The 19,280-nt window shown below is 46.6% G+C and overlaps 1 protein-coding gene across 5 annotated transcripts in view; it reads right to left on the bottom strand.

Moving 5' to 3' along the window:
• LOC147017435 (focal adhesion kinase 1-like) overlaps positions 1 to 87 on the bottom strand; it is a 118,864-nt gene extending 118,777 nt beyond the window's left edge. For all 5 annotated transcript variants that reach the window (XM_085847095.1, XM_085847094.1, XM_085847092.1 and 2 more), the window contains exon 1: positions 1 to 87. This exon is cut by the window's left edge and continues 120 nt beyond it. The gene's annotated coding sequence lies outside the window, so the exon portion shown is untranslated.
• Between the last annotated feature and the right edge of the window lie 19,193 nt (positions 88 to 19,280).

Here is a 19,280-nt window from a genome sequence, read left to right on the forward strand (position 1 = left end):
GGACGCTGAGGGAACACGGCAGTCCCTCACACGAGCGAGATGGCGCCCACAATGAGCATGTTCCTCGTATGGTGAATCCGTGGCTTCTTCTCAGCACTTTCCGCTGTGATTGGACAAAGCCCGTTTGCTTTGTGTGTGTGTGTGTGTCTATCCGTCGCTTCTTATCGGCACTTTCCGTGATGATTCGACACGGTCGGCTCCAAAATCATTCCGTGTGTAAAATCGTCTCGTTGCCATGACGACGCCCGTATGGGTTCAACTGCAGCTGAGCGTTTCAGCGCAATTATTTATCTTGCTTTATATAAAAAGAGCGACACCTATGTTGGGTCGCCGAAATAGGTGACCCTTATTGTCAGTAATTCTGTCTGTTTGTTTGGATGTTTGTTCGTTTGTCATCAGCGTAATTGGTAGTAAACGTGGGCCGATTTTGACCAAACTCGGGTGGTAGGTACATCTTATGACCGAGTGCTTTGGAAATTGTGATGGTTGCTAGGAACGCTTTGGTTCCCTAGCAACAACCGAAAAACCTTCAAAATCGGTACCGTTCACGCGAAATCAATTCCAAAAGCCATAATCCCACGTAGGGTTATGAAATTTGGCACGAATGATCTACAGGTGATGCTCTATCAAATATATTCCGGTTTTTGTGATATATGGAATAGTTTACCCGCAGCACCCCCTACAATTAGGGTATGTGTGAAAATTGGCGAAAATTGAAGGCCCCCCAGCGACCAGGTGAGTGCATCGATACGAATGAAACTTTGCAGGTTCATGGTACTCAATGAGTACTACAACTTTGCCTCAGGACATATTGACCGATTTTGCTTAGGTCAGGGGTCAAAGGTCAATTAGTGCAAAAATCGATAATGTGCGAGAGCTGGAGGTGCCTTCGTGCCAAATGCTACTCCTCCTAGGGTTATGGTCGGATGGTCATGAAAATTCACACTAATCGTCTGGAATACATTGTGCACAAAAGATCAAGCCGGATTTTCGATTTAGATCTTTGTTCACCCACAGCACCCCCCTCGAACTTTGGGGATTTCCGATTTCAAACCGCATTTTCGGTACTTTTCATTCAAATGGATACCGAGTAGTTATCAGTAGATGGAACTGGATGAGATTTGATATGCATAACCTTAAGGTGATTGATTCCCTATCCGCTATATGACATCCATTTTGCTCTATATTTTATACTTTCCATGCTCGGCGACCCATCACCGCCTACCGGCTTGTTATCTTGCCAAAACGAAGTTTTTGCAAGATATGTTAGTCAGCTTGTATGTTTTTTTGTTTGTTTGTTTGTTTGTCTGTAATCACGTATAAAAAATTCTGCAGAGCACAGTTATCATTGGAAATTTTTGTAACTTCGCGTATCAGAGGCCTGTAGAGGTCCCTTTCAGCGCATAAAATTTTGAAGGTCAAGGTCAAAGGTCAAGGTCACTTTGTCGCAAATCAGGGGAGTCGACGAAACCCTTATTTTTTTGAGTAATTTTGATCTGATCGTCTTCAAACTTCGTGGGAATATAGTTCATGGTCTGGCGCTCAGCTGATTAATTTTTGGTGGCGATTGGCCTTGACCTTCATTGTTAGCGCCTTAGGTCAAACATATTTGACCCCAAGGTCAAATTTTCAAGTTTTAGAAACCATATCGTGTAGTACCTCAAATTGAACACCTCGATGAGTGTTCTCTAGATATGTCAAGCTTGAGACATTATGACGTCATTTGGTAACGTTATGAGGCAAACGCATATTTTTCATGGTTACTCTGTAGAACGATTCTCATCGGAATCTCTCGTAGGCAGATATTCCTCAAGGAGTCGCTCCTGGTGGATAGCAGCTCTGTTCACCTCAGTGTGACCTGAAAGAAGTCACACGTGGTCACCTTTTGGCAAGATACGGGTCACCCTGAGGGTGACATTGGTTTATTATCTTTTGAAAGATATTTTATTATCTTTTAAAAGATATATATATATATATATATATATATATATATATATATATATATATATATATATATATTGTTACGGATTCGCGCCCGCCGGCGTGCTGACGGCCACGTAACTCGAATCGCGGCACGTCGCCCACCGGACGGACAATCCAGTCGTGACCCTCTCGGACTAACGCCGGGAACCAGTCACGGGTGGACCTTTCGGTCTCACCGCGATCGAGCCAATCGGCCCCCGCGTGGGATAGGGTTGCTCACCAAATTCGACCTACCTAAGTACCCACACGGAGGGTAGACCGGGCGATTGCACCTCGCCGCAGGTCGACTTCGGACACGGGCCACTTAAGCGACCCGTTCCGTACTATCGGGATAACCGAGCGGTGTTATTCGTCGACCTCGACGGTTCGATTAATTATCGGGCGTATTCAGCCCACTACCAACCCTTTACGTGAAGCAAGATGAGGATTCAATGAAAGAAATGACAAAGCGAAGCGGGAAACAGTTCAACACAAAGCACATTTATTCGCGATGAACGGAAAGCACACATATTCAATTCCACCAAAAGCACATAGAAAAGGAAAAGAAACACAATGCAATTTTACACAAAAAGCAAATGCGACAATGCAGATCTAATACCGATTACGCGAGCACACGGCAACACTTATACAATTTTACTTCACAGACGGCGCCGACAACACATATCCAAAACCAAGAAAAAGAACACCCTCAAGGATGAGGCGGGCCTGAGGCCGAGACCGGGTCGGGCCTACCCGTCTGGTGATGAGACGCGGAGCGGCAATGGTGCCTCAACTCCGCGGGCCTCGCGGGCAGTGTCTGGTAGGGGGTGGGAAAGGGGCCCCCTTGGTCGCACTATCTCAGCGCGGGGGGGAAACAGGAGGGGGTTGCTGATGCTCGGGGGAAAGGAGGATTTTTACTCTGCCTCGAGTCCCGCGATGAGCGTCTCCACCTCGACCAGGTCGCGCCGTCGGCCTCCCTGGTGTGCAGCTCCCGGCACGACGCGAGCACCCCCTCGTCTGCCCTCGCCGCCTCTCCACAGCTCCGTCCTCTTCGCTCCGACTCCAACGCACACGACGACGACGACGACGACCAACTCCTTCTTGCTTCTTCTTCCCAACTCCACCGGCTGCGAAGTCTTAACTCCCCCGGACTTGACGAACGCGGTCGCTTATATAAGCCCCGTGACTTCGCTCTCTCATCTTTGACCCCCTGCCTTCGACCTTTCACCTCGCTCCCCATTGGCCCGAGAAAAAGTGGGCGTGAATGCATTTTGATCCATAAATTTGCATATAGCGATCGCCCTCCAACGCCCTGGAGGCGGGGCCAAATCGCCCCTCGCTCACCGATTGGACGGAACAAAAGTGGGCGTGTGTCGTTTTTGATCCGTTTTTGGAGCTGAAAATCCGTGGTTTTGTACACGCTGTTCGGCGCGCGCCCTGCACGAGTCCAATACCGGTACCCACAAGCGGCGCAAGAACGGTGGCGATGCGACGGTTGCGAGGTGTGACGGTAAAGGTCGTGGCTGTTGTGGTGAAGCGGCGCTGTGGTGGGTGGTTGATGTTGTGATGACTGTTGAGACGTGGTTGGTGGTGGTAATCATGGCAGTTGGTCCAAAATAAAGATAGTAAAAGAAAAACGGCTATCCTGAAGAGTCGCAGCACGCAAAAATGACATGTATTCCCACTAGACAACGGGTTTGGGCCTAACTACACATGTACTTACCGAGATATCTCACCTAAGGGACCTGAATGGTGGTTTGCGAATTTGGTAACCACAACAATATATATATATATATATATATATATATATATATATATATATATATATATATATATATATATATATATATATATATATATATATATATATATATATATATATATATATATATATACTACTATCCAGATATATACTACTACTATACGTTATTAAAATGATACTACTATTATTGTTGTTGTTAATATTATTAGTGGGTGCCCGTACGTGCAAAAAAAAAAATTGTGACGTCAATTGTGACGTCATAGCACCGTGTCCTGTTATTGGTTTGGTAAATGGCCATAATTTGGGAACCACTTGACCAATTAATATCAAACCTTGAAAAGGCACATACTCAGGTCCCCAGCAATATACCTGGCAAGTTTCAATTAAATCGGGCCAGTGGTCGTCAAGAAACAGTGGTCGCAGACAGACAGACACACAGAGATTGCTGGAATTATAGATAGATGTGTTTATTAATATATGCTTTGTGACAATGTTATCATCATTTTTGTTATTTATTTCATAATTTGAATGCCATCGCGTGGAAGGACCTATTAAACAGCAGGTTGCAGGTCACCAAACATGTTCTGAAAATTAATCAATATGATGATATGTGCATTAAATAGTTCGATGCAAACAATTGTGGTTGCCTAACTATTGGGAAAATTAATGAAATTTAACTCCGAAGTTGTTATTTCTCGAGGCCATTGAAAAAACAGCCATGTGCCCATATACAGTGGGGAGAACCAGTATTTTATACACTTCCGATTTTGCAGGTTTTCTCACTTACAAAGCACGTAGAGGTCTGTAATTTTTATCAGAAGTACACTTCAACTGTGAAAGACGCGATCTAAAACAAAAAGCATGAAAATCACATTGTATGATTTTAAAATAATTAATTTGCATTTTATTGCATGAAATAAGTATTTGATACATCAGAAAAACAGAACTTAATATTTGGTACAGAAACGTTTGTTTGCAATTACAGAGATCAGACGTTTCCTATAGTTCTTAACCAGGTTTGCACAGACTGCAGCAGGGATTTTGGCCCACTCCTTCATACAGATCTTCTCCAGATCCTTCAGGTTTCGGGGCTGTCGCTGGGCAACACAGACTTTCAGCTCCCTCCAAAGATTTTCTATTGGGTTCAGGTCTGGAGACTGGCTAGGCCACTCCAGGACCTTGAGATGCTTCTTACGGAGCCACTCCTTAGTTGTCCTGGCTGTGTGTTTCGGGTCGTTGTCATGCTGGAAGACCCAGCCACGCCCCATCTTCAATGTTCTTGTTGAGGGAAGGAGGTTGTTGGCCAAGATCTCGCGATACATGGCCCCATCCATCCTACCCTCAATACGGTGCAGTCGTCCTGTCCCCTTTGCAGAAAAGCATGCCCAAAGAATGATGTTTCGACCTCCATGCTTCACGGTTGGGATGGTGTTCTTGGGGTTGTACTCATCCTTCTTCTTCCTCCAAACACGGCGAGTGGAGTTTAAAGCAAAAACCTCTATGTTGGTCTCATCAGACCACATGACCTTCTCCCATTCCTCCTCTGGATCATCCAGATGGTCATTGGCAAACTTCAGACAGGCCTGGACATGCGCTGGCTTGAGCAGAGGGACCTTGCGTGCGCTGCAGGATTTTAATCCACTAGTGCATGCCCGTAGGTGCAAACAAAACAAAACAAAAAACTTTCAAACCGCATGCCAGAAACAACTACACAGGCCGTTCCTTGGCTCTCACGTGCCCGTACGTGCGTGGCCATACATGCAAAAAAAAAAAAAAACTTTCAAACCGCGTGCCAGAAACAACAACCACACAGGCCGTTCCTTCGCTCTCGTAAACGACTGGATTGGGGCATTGTGTTTAAGAAAGTACAGAAATCGAGTAAGAAAGAATACATTAAGTCGATAAATCAAGAAAAAAATCGAGAAAGAATACAGTAATCGTCACTGACTGGAGTGGGGTATTGGGTTTAAGAAAATCGAGAAAGTACAGAAATCGAGAAAGAAAGAATCGAGAAAGAATACTGTTACGTTTGAGGGGGGGGGGGATATGCATTCAAAGGGTAATTAGGATGTTTAATTAGGTATGCCATGCTGTTCGAGTTTACCAGGATCTCGATGTAATAAGTAGTAATTCAGTGGTGATAAGTTGTCTAGTAAATGTTCATTTCTTCAAGGGGGAAATGATAAATGTCACGTAATTAGATAGGGACACGGGATAGGGTAAGTGTGTCTGCGTAAACCCCTTTTGGTATTCTCTGGAGACTGGCCGTGACGTCACAGGACAGTGCAGAGGATGGCTCCGCCCCGTGATCACGATTGGCGGAAGGCGATGGCGGTGGGCCAATAAACGGCTCGATTGGGAGTGACGAGGACGAAGGATAAAAAGGTTCTGTTCAGGGTCGAAATGGAAGAAGAAGAAGAAGAAGAAGAAGAAGAAGAAGAAGAAGAAGAAGAAGAAGAAGAAGAAGAAGAAGAAGAAGAAGAAGAAGAAGAAGAAGAAGAAGAAGAAGAAGAAGAAGAAGAAGAAGAAGAAGAAGAAGAAGAAGAAGAAGAAGAAGATTACAACCAAACGATCGTGTTTTTTTGGTGTGGAACCTGTGGCGGCAGAGAGCGTCCTGGCGGCTGTGCTGAGTCGATCGTGCTCTTGATCGTGCCTGGGAGCCTTGCCGAGCCTTGTGCCTCGATTTGGTTGGCTCTGGGGTTCTGCTGACTCGGGGTACGGGGGCGGGCGGACCTGCCTCCCTCTCCTGCTTGTGGCTTGGCGTGGGAGCTGGTTCCCTGGCGGCTGTGGGCGGACTTGGGCCAGGACCAGGAGGTCGACAGCACCGCGGTTTCTCCTGCCCCCCTGAGGAGAGCAAGGCCGGCTCGTCCGGCACCGATCCAGGGACAGTTGCGTCCACACCACGGTCCAGCCTGACCACCAGAGATAGCTACGTTTTTGTGTGTGTGTGTGTCTGCTTGGCGCCTTAGAGGGATTGAGAACTGTATATTCATTGGAATTGTCTGTGTTTTTCCCCACGCCCGATCCCACACCATCCCGTCGAATCGCCCCGGATCCCTCTTCTTGCCGAGTCTTGTTATTTCTAGTAAAAATAAAAAAGGAATAAACATCATCAACTCAGTGAAAAGTGACTCGTGCCACCTTCCTCGTCCCGTTTGCAGTAGAGAGATTAGAACCGCCATGTTTGGGTTATAAACAAATAAACCGCCTCCATCGTTTTGGCTCATTCTACGTTGGCGGGACTGTTCAAGTCCCGTGGACGTCACATTGGTGTCAGGGTGTTGGATGTTCGAACCCCTCTAAATTATATACCAGGATTAAAATCTCGCCATGAATTGGAATATAAAATTACTTCAGAAAAGCGCGCGAGCGCGGGAAAGTTTTGGCGGGATTTTTCAAATTTAAATTAATTGGCGGCAAATGGGACTTCTGCACCATGGCGGATGTGCAGATGTTTGAGGAGGAAGGCCACGTGTCTGGCAGCGAGTCGGGGGAAGAGGGGAGAGACGGGGGTAGGGTTGGAACCTCCCCCATTCCGAGCGTGGACCGTGTTTCATTGCCCGTAACGGGGCCGGCAGTGCCGGAAACCGGTGCGATGACGATCTGGACAATGTTGGAACGTTTAATAGCGGACATGACGGTACAAATGGCAAATCAATTCGTGACACAGAGGGCAGAAATGACGGCACAAATGGAAAATCAATTCGTGACACAGAGGGCAGAAATGACGGCACAGAGGGCAGAAATGACGGCACAAATGGAAAATCAATTCGTGACACAGAGGGCAGAAATGACGGCACAGAGGGCAGAAATGACGGCACAAATGGCAAATCAATTCGTGACACAGAGGGCAGAAATGACAGCACAAATGGAAAATCAATTCGTGACACAGAGGGCAGAAATGACGGCACAGAGGGCAGAAATGACGGCACAAATGGAAAATCAATTCGTGACACAGAGGGCAGAAATGACAGATCAATTGGGGGTAATGGGGGTACAGTTGGGTGCACGGATTGATTTAATGAGGGATGAATTGGGGGAAAAGATGGAGAAAATGAAAACTGAGATGCAGGAGTGTGTGGATGTTAAATTGGGAGAAATACAAAGTAAATTCGAGGATAGATTGGAGGAAACAAAGGTAGAAATTACATTGGAGGGGGAAAATATACGGAAAAAATTGGTAGATAAAATTGATGCAACGAACATTCGGGTTGATAAAGTGGATGAAAGCCTGGAACGCCATCGTGCCTGTGTGGATGCTCGTATGCAGCTGCAGGTTGAAGAGTGGGGAGAGCTGAGGAAGCAAGGGATGAATTTGGCGGAGGAGGTAAAAGGATTGGAGGCTCGTTTGGAGGAACAAGATAAAATTATGAGCCAAGATGAAGTCTTGGATAAAGGCCTGGTAGAGCCGTCTTTTGTAAGTAGAGTGTCCGGGTTGGTTGAGGAGCAGCTACAAACTCGCGACAGAGCCTTGGAGGAGGTTGTGCGGGCCCAGAAGATCCTGCGGGAAGAGGTGAATCGGTCCATTCAACGTTTGGAACAGGAGGCAAAATTGACCCATGAGACCCTCACCACAAAACATCTTTGGCCACAGTGGGCTCCGAAATTGGATACGCAGCCACAAGGGTGTTTGATCCCTGGGCTGGATTCGGACAAGGGAGAAACTGAGAAGCGGGCCACCGTAAAAGTGATCCCCCTGGTAAATTTCGACGGGTCAGGGAGCGTTGAAGCTTTTCTGACGCAATTTGAGTGCATTTCCCGACTAAACGGGTGCAATGAGCGGGAACGTACAGGGAATTTGGTGGCAACGTTGCGGGGACCAGCCGCAGATGTGTTAAACGTGATCGCGGAGGGGATGTTTACCAGCTCCCACATTTGCGAGGCGTTGAGCCGTCGGTTTGGGTTTGCAGCAAACTGTGATCTGGTGCGGGCCCAGCTCCAGCACCGCAGATTAAAGCCGGGTGAGACAGTGCAGGAGCTGGCACAGGACATTTACCAATCAGTCAGGATTGCGTATCGGGACCTTACAGTGGAGGCATGGGACAAACTGGCACTAGAGAAATTTTTAGCTGCTCTTCCTGACCCTGAGGTCCGAGCGCTAGTGGAGCTACAGGATCCACCCACCGTTCACCGAGCGGCTGAGTGCGCAGCCAGGCTGGCCTCGTGGAGTCGGCCGAGTCGGGTGCCCGAGAGACCATCGGTGATGGTCCGACAGGCGGAGATCCAGGATCAAGGAGAGGGGCTGGGAGAAATTGGCATTACCCAAATGTTTCAGGAAATTTGCCAGAAACTGTCGAGTTTGATAAAGGATAATCCGGTAGTTAGTGCGCCAAAGCGGCGGGGTCCAGCCCAGCCAATAGAGCAATTTGATTATGGCCGAGGGGGTCCGGAACCGGAAGAGACATTACACCGATACCCACGGGGGCCTTTTATGGGGAGTTGTTTCCGGTGCGGGCGAAGAGGACACATATGCAATGATATTGCCGGTACCCGGCGATGGAGGGACCCTCCAATAGACTTTCAAGCCCGGAGAGGATGAATCCTCCTGCTGAACCGCCAGGTCTATCCGAGATGCCCTTTCATAGGTCTGGTCCGGAGATCACTGTCGGGGGTCCGGGAGACTAGATTGGGCTGAGCATATACGGCCATGCTCGGCTGCTGACATTGTGGCGAAGTGCCTCCTTTGGTTAAAAAAAAAAAAATAAATTGTGGGAAAATTGGCATGGGTTTGTAAGTTCTGCTGGGTTTTAGAGTGACAATCGGGACAGTGGGTAATTGGAAACAAAGCGGGCACGAGTGGCTGTCCAATGGCTGGTGCGTGGATCGGGTGAGAAGTGCTGTGTGAGTTGTTTTAAGTGAAGAAGTGAAATGTATGGTGCACACATCGATTTTTTATTGGACATGGTGTGGTAACAGGGAAGGTCATGGTCGGTGAAGTGTTAGAAATGCAGGTGTCACATGTAAGGCCGATGGGGTGGGAGAGTCATGTGGGTTTTGTGGGTGGGGATGATGTGCTTGTCCACAGGGATTGCTGAAGCTCACGGTGAGCGTGAATTGCGACCCCCTTCAAGGAGATTCACCACCTGGTGGCTAATGGTGACAGTGTCTGGAGGCAACTGGGAGAGGGTCTGGTTGGGCGACCAAGGCGGGTAGGACCTTGGCGATCCAGAAAGGCCAGAGGAGCCAGTGAGACCCCTTCCAGAGTGTTGTACGGGATAAGAGCTGATGGCTACCAGGGGGGAGGGAATCAAAGGGAGCGGGGCGGAGAAACGTCCGGGTTGGACTAAAGCTTACCTGTGGGCATGGTTGCACCTGAGATGCCCCCCATCATCTTGTGGTAACCCACCCCACGGCCATGACGGGATTCAGCCTGCATGATTAAAATGAGGACCATGACCTAGAAATGTGATGATGACCATGGTGTGAGTGTTGTGAAGATGTGTGAGTCCCACCCGATCCCGCACAACTTGACAGGTGCAGCAAGGGCATGATGTCCGCATAATTTTGGGGCAAGCAAATTTGAAAATTGGCTCCCCAGGTAACACTGGGTCTATTAGCATCCACTGGGGGAGGCGGTCAAGTGTAAATATCCTGTGAATAGTGTCGTTAAGGCTTAGTGTAGGAATATAAAGTATAAGTGTTGTGTTTTTGTGGAACTATTTGTTTCCCCTCCCCAGATCACTGGAAGAGTGCTGGGCAAGAGCGATGATCTAGAAGATGGAGTGCAACTTCGCTCAGTGCTCTCATGTGATAAAATAAACTAAAAATAAAAAAAAAACGAATGCAGAGATGCCAACTTTTGGAAATCAGAATTAGGGAGGATTTGCAACTGACACCAAATAATGTGCGCTAAGCGCACATCTCGAGCGCGGAGCGCTCGACCCTTGCGGCGGGGTCCAGGGCCCTAAGGCGGGCCCTGGAAGCTCTGGGGTTCTAGACGCTCTCTAGTGCCCTCTGAGCCCTATTTTGGAGCATTTAACATGTTAAGAATTCCTACTTTTTGAACAAAAAAGGGGAAAATTGTGCACTTTTTAATGTTACATGTATGTTAATATTAGTAAGTTAGGGGACAATCAAAGATTAACAAAAAGCACAAAAGAAGCAATATTTTTCTTACCTTACTGGCTGGTACTACTGCTGCTTGCTTTTTCCATGGCAGCTTTGCTGAGTGACAGCTGTGTGGCTCTTTTAGCCCTTCTGATTATGTCTTTGCTGTATTCTCTCTGGTAGCAAGCGGTGCTATGAGCTAGTTTTTCAATTAAGAGAGCTTCCAGGGTTTTGACACTCAAATTGGGACGAAATTCAGTATGATTCTTCCGTACAAGACTGAGTGCCCGCTCACATGATGCGTTCGAATGAGGAATGACCAAGATTCCCTTCATCACTTTGCTCAAATTAGGATACTTCTTGGCACCAGTGCAGGGATCTGTGAGCTGTGAAATCCGATGCCACTGCTCATCCACTCTCACTGTCTCAGTAGCAATTGTAGCTATGGAGGCGTCTGCCTGGTAGTGAGCGATTCACTCTCAAGACTGTCTATGTCACTATCACCGCCACTGAACAGACAGGGGAATTTCTTGATGAAAAACTCAACACAGTCAAACCCCACTTCTTGGTGTAGCTTAACATCCAGCACCTGAGCATGCTTGGCTAATTCATCATCTAGCGGCCAGGTTTTGAAGATGTAATTGCAGGCTTTCACATAATATGAGCGAACTGCACTGAAGAAACCTTGGATGTCTGACTCACTCAGAGTGAAGGTGGATTTCTTGAGACTCCTTTGTTCCCTTATATACAGTTTGGCATCGTTCTGTCCAATCATGAGGTCCTCATCATTCTTCTGATGCTTTCTGTCAGAGAAGGGTACATTTACCAGAGCAACCGATGACACCGATGGTTTCAAAACCGTACGAAGATATCTTTCAGAAGACCATTCAATTCTCCGTGCAGGAGATAAATACAGGGTTCGTCTCTTTGAGCAGAAGATTCCCTTCTCAAAAAGCTTGTTAGCATATCGAAGGAAGAAACAATAGAGTTTTGTTTGTGGAGACAAGAACATCCTGTTGACACGTTTTTTCTCTAGATTCCTGCACAGTGTTTGAGGAAGATGCGCTTTTAGTTGTAGAACTCGTAGTACACTTAGCCGCAGGGCGATCACACTTGCGTTTACTGCCAGCAGAAGAGAGGTCAGACTCGTAGTACCAGATCCAATTTTACGTTTGAGGAGAGAGCTTGAGGTAGGTGCAGCCAAGGAAGAAGACCTCTGATTCGAAGGTTTTGCTGAGCTTCTATCAAGTGATTTGGCAAAAGCAGAACTTAACTTGGGTCCTTCTTTGCCTGTAGATGGGACTATCACAGTCTTTCTCGACTCTGAAGGGATCTGCTTTGTAGATGAACGTGATGAAGGGCCGGTGATGCTACCTGCTCTCAGCATTGGTTTTGGTGCTGTCCCTGCTGTCTTCTTCGCAGCAGATACTGCAGTGGTAGTGGTGAATGCTGCTCCACTAGTGCTTGATCCTGCAGTGCCAGTACTGGCAGTAGATACAGTGCCGTCCTTCTTGCTCGTTGTTAGAGTCTTGGCTACAGTTGGTTGCATTTTTCTTCGTACTTCTTCTTGAAGAAGAGGCGAAGTGGCTCCCACTGTTCAATCAGCCTGTCTAGGGACTGACCAAGGGACAGCCACCTTGTTGTGACATGCTTCAGAATCTTGTGTGTCGGGCATCACAGAGTTCTTGCAGTGCTTTCACTCCTTTGACGCGCTTACTACTTTTGTCCAAGTAGTAGTAAATATCGATGAGAAAGTCATCTAATTCAATGGGTAAGGCCTGGAGCCGCTTCTTGGTCGTATTGTGCATCATATGGCAAGGGCATCCCATGATGTAGCACTCTGGATTTTGTTTGTGGATATAAGCAGCGACTCCTTTGTGCTTGCCCACCATGACAGAGGCATTATCAGCACAAAAGGAAACACAATTTCCCCACGGAATTTTCCTGTCACTGAACTCATGATCAAGCAGTTTGAAAATGTTTTCTCCAGTGGAATCTTGTTTGCACGCAGGCAAACTTAGCAAACCTTGCTTCACAATCCCAGCACTGTTGTCATAGTACGAAATCAGGACAGGATATAGCTGGGCCTCACCACTGTCATTGCTACCGTCTGTAGCTAGGCTAAATGGAGCTAGTCTAGCAATATCGGCAATAGATGAAGCAGTAACATTTGACAACTCACCAATTATTGCTGAAGTTTTTGTTCTTGCACATCCATACTTTGAAGCAACTTTTGAATCTGGAAACATCTTTTGAAATAGAGGTCCAGCATGATCTGAGACTGATATGGGCAAGTTATGTTCCACAATAAATCCACTAAAGAGAAGTTCTGCTCGGGTAACATCCTCTTCCTCGCTTGTCCCTTGTTTGGTGAAATAATTCAGAAGTGTACCGGTACTCGTGCTCGAAGATCTCTCCTTTGCAATGTCTGTGTGCCGTTTGCTTCCAACGTGCTTCCGAATATCATCGCGACCTCCGTGCTCAACTGAAATATCAACGCTGCATACTGTACAATACGCATGATGAATTCCTCTTTCAGACTTTTGAATACACGGGTATTGGAGACGGTATTCGGTCTTGTACTTCTGAGACCATTTCTTGGTCTTCGTAAGCTTCTTTTCCGCCATTTCGTAATCAACATCGAGGGCTTGAAGCATCGGTAACTTCGAAGTCGATGTTCCACAGCTGCAGCGCGACTCGTAGAACTCTAGCGGCTGTTAAACACCGCACGGTGGTCGCGACCGCCGGGCTGGTACGGGGCCCAGCTGCATGCAGTGAGCGTATCGCATGCATATACACTGTGCATACATACCGCATGCACTGTATTGCACACATACCGCATGCACTAAATCTCAGTGCATGATCGCATAAGCGAGATCCAGACCCAATGTTTCGCTGCTCCTCATTTGAATTTGCAATTTTTTACGTACAATTTGGTAGCAGCGAACGTTATGGAGTTACCACATGCTATACGTAGCAGACGATGCTTTTCATTCAATTCTCATACTAGTACATTCTGATTAGTGAACAGTGCAAAAATATCAAAATTTCGGGAGGATAAGGATAGTGATCGTAAGGGCGGGAGTTTGGGTGAATTTTCGGAAGCCTCCCGATGAAATCGGGAGGGTTGGCATTGCTGCGAATGATTGTTTAGGCGAGGATAAGGCCATAAGGGGGTAGTACATTAATCAGGATAGGTAAGTTAGCTGCGACTCGCTGCCCATTGCCCCTCCTACTTTATTTCGTTAGGTTAATTAGGTGTGAGTCAGTAAGTGTTAAGGCTGGTACGGTAGCGCCTGTGATATACCTTGCAGGAGCTGCGGTACCAGAAGAGGGGGCAGTGTTACGTTTGAGGGTGGGGTATGCATTCAAAGGGTAATTAGGATGTTTAATTAGGTATGCCATGCTGTTCGAGTTTACCAGGATCTCGATGTAATAAGTAGCAATTCAGTGGTGATAAGTTGTCTAGTAAATGTTCATTTCTTCAAGGGGGAAATGATAAATGTCACATAATTAGATAGGGACACGGGATAGGGTAAGTGTGTCTGCGTAAACCCCTTTTGGTATTCTCTGGAGACTGGCCGTGACGTCACAGGACAGTGCAGCGGATGGCTCCGCCCCGTGATCACGATTGGCGGAAGGCGATGGCGGTGGGCCAATAAACGGCTCGATTGGGAGTGACGAGGACGAAGGATAAAAAGGTTCTGTTCGGGGTCGAAAAGGAAGAAGAAGAAGATTACAACCAAACGATCGTGTTTTTTTGGTGTTGAACCTGTGGCGACAGAGAGCGTCCTGGCTGCTGTGCTGAGTCGATCGTGCTCTTGATCGTGCCTGGGAGCCTTGCCGAGCCTCGTGCCTCGCTTTGGTTGGCTCTGGGGTTCTGCTGACTCGGGGTATGGGGTCGGGCGGCGGGCAGACCTGCCTCCCTCTCCTGCTCGCGGCTTGGCGCGGGAGCTGGTTCCCTGGCAGCTGTGGGCGGACTTGGGCCAGGACCAGGAGGTCGACAGCACCGCGGTTTCTCCTGCCCCCTGAGGAGAGCAAGGCCGGCTCGTCCGGCGCCGATCCAGGGACAGTTGCGTCCACACCACGGTCCAGCCTGACCACCAGAGATAGCTACGTTTTGTGTGTGTGTGTGTGTGTGTGTGTGTGTGTGTGTGTCTGCTTGGTGCCTTAGAGGGATTGAGAACTGTATATTCATTGGAATTGTCTGTGTTTTTCCCCACGCCCGATCCCACACCATCCCTTCGAATCGCCCCGGATCCCTCTTCTTGCCGAGTCTTGTTATTTCTAGTAAAAATAAAAAAGGAATAAACATCATCAACTCAGTGAAAAGTGACTCGTGCCACCTTCCTCGTCCCGTTTGCAGTAGAGCGATTAGAACCGCCATGTTTGGGTTATAAACAAATAAATCGCCTCCATAGTTTCGGCTCATTCTACGTTGGCGGCACTGTTCAAGTCCCGTGGACTTCACAATACAGTAATCGTCACTATCTGGAAGTGAAGTCCTCACTGTCCGGAAGTTCACATATGGCAGTTACGATTATTCGCAATTTCGTTTTAATGGCCAATTATTCAATTAGCGCCAACGTATTTTGCCTTTTATCGCAAGGAAAAACACAAAGAGAAGAGGAAAGAGGAGAAAAAAATGTGCAAAAAATAATTTACTTCCTGCTTCGGAGCATACCAGCACTCTGATGTCACCGAAATTTATGCACCGTCAAATATGAAAACGATCATAACTTGGGGCATTGTGTTTATCCATAAATGTGCATAAATCGAGAAATTATTAGAACACACGAAGTCATCATTATCCGGAAGCCCGTACGTTGTAACCCGTAATGGGGAACGTGGCTGCCCGTAAAAATAAATAAATAAATATTCAAACCGCGAGCAACAAAAAACAACCACACAGGCCGTTTCTTTGCTCTCATGTGCCCTTACGTGGGTGGCGCGGAAGTTCGCATATCACAGTTACGATGACTCGCAATTTAGGTTTTAATGGCCAATTATTCCATTTGCGCCAACGTATTTTGCCTTTTCGCAATGTCCTCGCAAGGAAAAACAAAAAGAGAAGAGAAGAGAGAAAAAAAATTACTTCCTCGTTCAGAGCATACCAGCACTCTGATGTTACCGAAATTTATGCACCGTCTCATATGAAAACGATCATAACTTGGGGCATTGTGTTTATCTATAAATGCGCAGAAGAAATCGAGAAATTATTAGAATACATGAAGTCATCACTCTCCGGAAGTCCGTACGTTGTAACCCGTAATGGGGAACATGGCTTCCCTTCCCTTCCCCATCGGCCAGGCCCACGCAACAACGTGTATTGTCATTGGTTTGGTAAATATATGGCCATAACTTGGGAAGCACTTGTCCGATTAATATCAAACCTTGAAAAGGCACATCCTCAGGTCCCCAGGAATATACCTGGCAAGTTTCAATTAGATCGGAGCAGCGGTTGTCGAGAAACAGTGGTCACAGACACACACACACACACACACACCCACACACACACACATTGTTGGAATAAAAGATAGATGACGGCGTGGTGTGTCACTTATGGTTTTCTTTGATACTGGGGTCGCAGCTCTCTTCAGGTCATTGACCAGGTCCTGCCATGTAGTTCTAGGCTGATCCCTCACCTTTCTCATGATCATTGAGGCTCCACGAGATGAGATCTTGCATGGAGTTCCAGACCGAGGGAGATTGACTGTTATCTTGAACTTCTTCCATTTTCTAATAATTGCACCAACAGTTGTTGCATTCTCACCAAGCTGCTTGCCTATTGTCCTATAGCCCATCCCAGCCTTGTGAAAGTCTACAATTTTGTCCCTGATGTCCTGAGACAGCTCTCTGGTCTTGCCCATTGTGGAGAGGTTGGAGTCTGATTGATTAAGTGTGGACAGCTATCTTTTATGCAGATAATGAGTTCAAACAGGTGCAGTTAATACAGGTAATGAGTGGAGAATGGGAGGGCTTCTTTAAGACAAAATTAACAGGTCTGTGAGAGTTGGAATTCTTACTGGTTGGTAGGTGATCAAATACTTATTTCATGCAATAAAATGCAAATAAATTCTTTAAAAAATCATACAATGTGATTTTCAGGATTTTTGTTTTAGATTCCGTCTTTCACAGTTGAAGTGTACCTATGATAAAAAAATTACAGACCTCTACATGCTTTGTAAGTGGGAAAACCTGCAAAATCGGCAGTGTATCAAATACTTGTTCTCCCCACTGTCTGGATGGTGACGTCACGTTCTCCAAAAGAAAGCGGCACTCACTTGCTCACTCATTGAAGAAGTGTCGAGTTGAGCGGGCTGAGTCAGCCCCCTGGTGTATTAATTCAGCGGCCGACAGGGCTTTAACTCAGGACCCCAGGATCCCAAGCCACCACCCTAACCACTGAGCCAACACCAGGCTACTGGAGGGTTAAAAAAAATTATTATATCAAGTCACAGATTAATCAAACTTCACATTATTTTATGCATCGAACAAGAAAATGAAAATCTCCAAACCAATCTGTCTCGTGGAGTCTGTCAGTGTGAACTGCCGGACAGTCAGTCCTGTCACTCGCACACGAAATAGGCCGTTTTCTGGCACTTGCAAGTGGCTCAAATTTATATGGCTCAGGGCCAGAAACTCCAAAGTATAAATTCCCATCATCCTGAGACTCGTCCTCGGCAATATCAGAATGAACACACTCAATTTCATCGCTGCTGAAATCACTCTCTGATTCGCATCTCGCCATTGTTTACACGCTGTTTCTGAATGTTCACGAAGTTTTCGGAGAACGTGACGTCATAGCATCTCCGGTGTTTTTCGATCACCGAGAAAAGTTTTGACATAAAAGTTAATTTTAGCATATTTTTTGTTTCAAATGTAGGAAAATAAATACCCCATGTTTATTAATGTGCTTACAACCTTCGAATCACCCGGTCATCAGCGACCCAAAACCTGCTCTTTAAGCTGCTCTATACACCTTAACATGGCACGCGTATAAAACATCGGAATTATTCTGGATTCTTTGCAGTTAATTAGCCAAATCAACTCAGGAGATAATTATGATCTTGTCGGTGTATCACTCCACATCAGAAAGCTTCAACAGAACTCCACAAAAATCATGACACACACAGTTGGTTCTGGACCACTTTTCACATTTTGAGTGTGATTCTTGCAAACCAAACTCAAAGGCTGGGGCCCACACCATCCCCTCGGCTGCCCCCCCCCCCAATCTCAAAACGAAACCATTATTCAGACTCGTCTCATGCCCTATTTTTCTTTGGACAACTGGGATTTTCGATATCCATTTTTCCACAACATACCACCTCCCATAGACAATTGGGACTGCAACAGCTGCAACACAAGCTGTCAGAAAGCGTACACAAACAGGGTCATATAAACACCGCCCAGAGAAGTATCAAGACGTTGTGAACGGGTCGTTCACTTGGTGTGTGGTTGCATGGAATGGCCACCCTGGAAAGGTGGTGGCAGCAGAGCCATTGGATAGATTTAAACGACACGGTGTCCCAAGACACTGTTTGAGCTTCTTTCACACAATTTGTCTAACAATGTGGGCGAGCCCGTGAGATTTATTTCCAGCAAAGTGGGGCACCTGTGCGATACAAAATACACCGAAATCAATTTTTTCCCAACTGTTGGATTGGCAGGTTTTCGTGAACACCTCGGTGTGAGCTTGTGGCCACTGCGCAGTCCTCACCTGACCACTTGTGACAATGCCATGTGAGGGTACGTTGAAACCAAGATTACAGAACATCACATGGTATATGTTGAACTAAAACAACGCATGCAGAAAGCATTTGACAACATAACACATGGTATTTTACCTCGGTTTTCACACCACACATGGAGAACATTATCGTGTACCATGACAACGGCAGACATGAGATGCACTCGATATTGTTATTGCATTACTCCTGTTATACTACTCGAGGCTTATGGCTCACCTCACCCTGGTGGCTGGAATTCACTAAACTTGCAGAAGCAGCTGTTGGTACTTGGAAGACTCGAGCAAAACCTGTCATTAAGCTGGGATGTGTTCTATTAACAATGAGCCTCATCTCGCTTGCCAAACCCACAATTTCATTGAGTGCTTAAAGCTTTGGCAAGCCCTCTCAGCCAATTCGTGATGGAACACCCGTTGAACTCCAAGATTCAACGTAAAAATTACAGATGCTGGTTTAAAAAATAAAAAAAAAAAGCTACTTCATCAATTCTCACCCTGAATTGCAAGCAGCACCAGAGTATCTGCCACACTGAAGGAAGTCTGGGCACTGATGTCACCAATCTTGAACACCAGACACAATGACATGTTTGGGGAAAGGGGGGATGATGGAGTGGACCCACCCCCTTCTTTTCCTCTCCCATAAAGCATGGGTGATTCACCTATCATTCTCAATGCTGCCTTCTCCCATAAACAAAGCCATGTTCAAAAGAAAAGGTACATTGAATAACAAGTAACAAACAAAGAAACAAAAGCAACTCGTGC

Source organism: Eptatretus burgeri, chromosome 11 (assembly GCF_056783735.1).
Source record: "Eptatretus burgeri isolate ZD-2024b chromosome 11, Ebu_testis_v1, whole genome shotgun sequence".
Taxonomy (NCBI): Eukaryota; Metazoa; Chordata; class Myxini; order Myxiniformes; family Myxinidae; genus Eptatretus; species Eptatretus burgeri.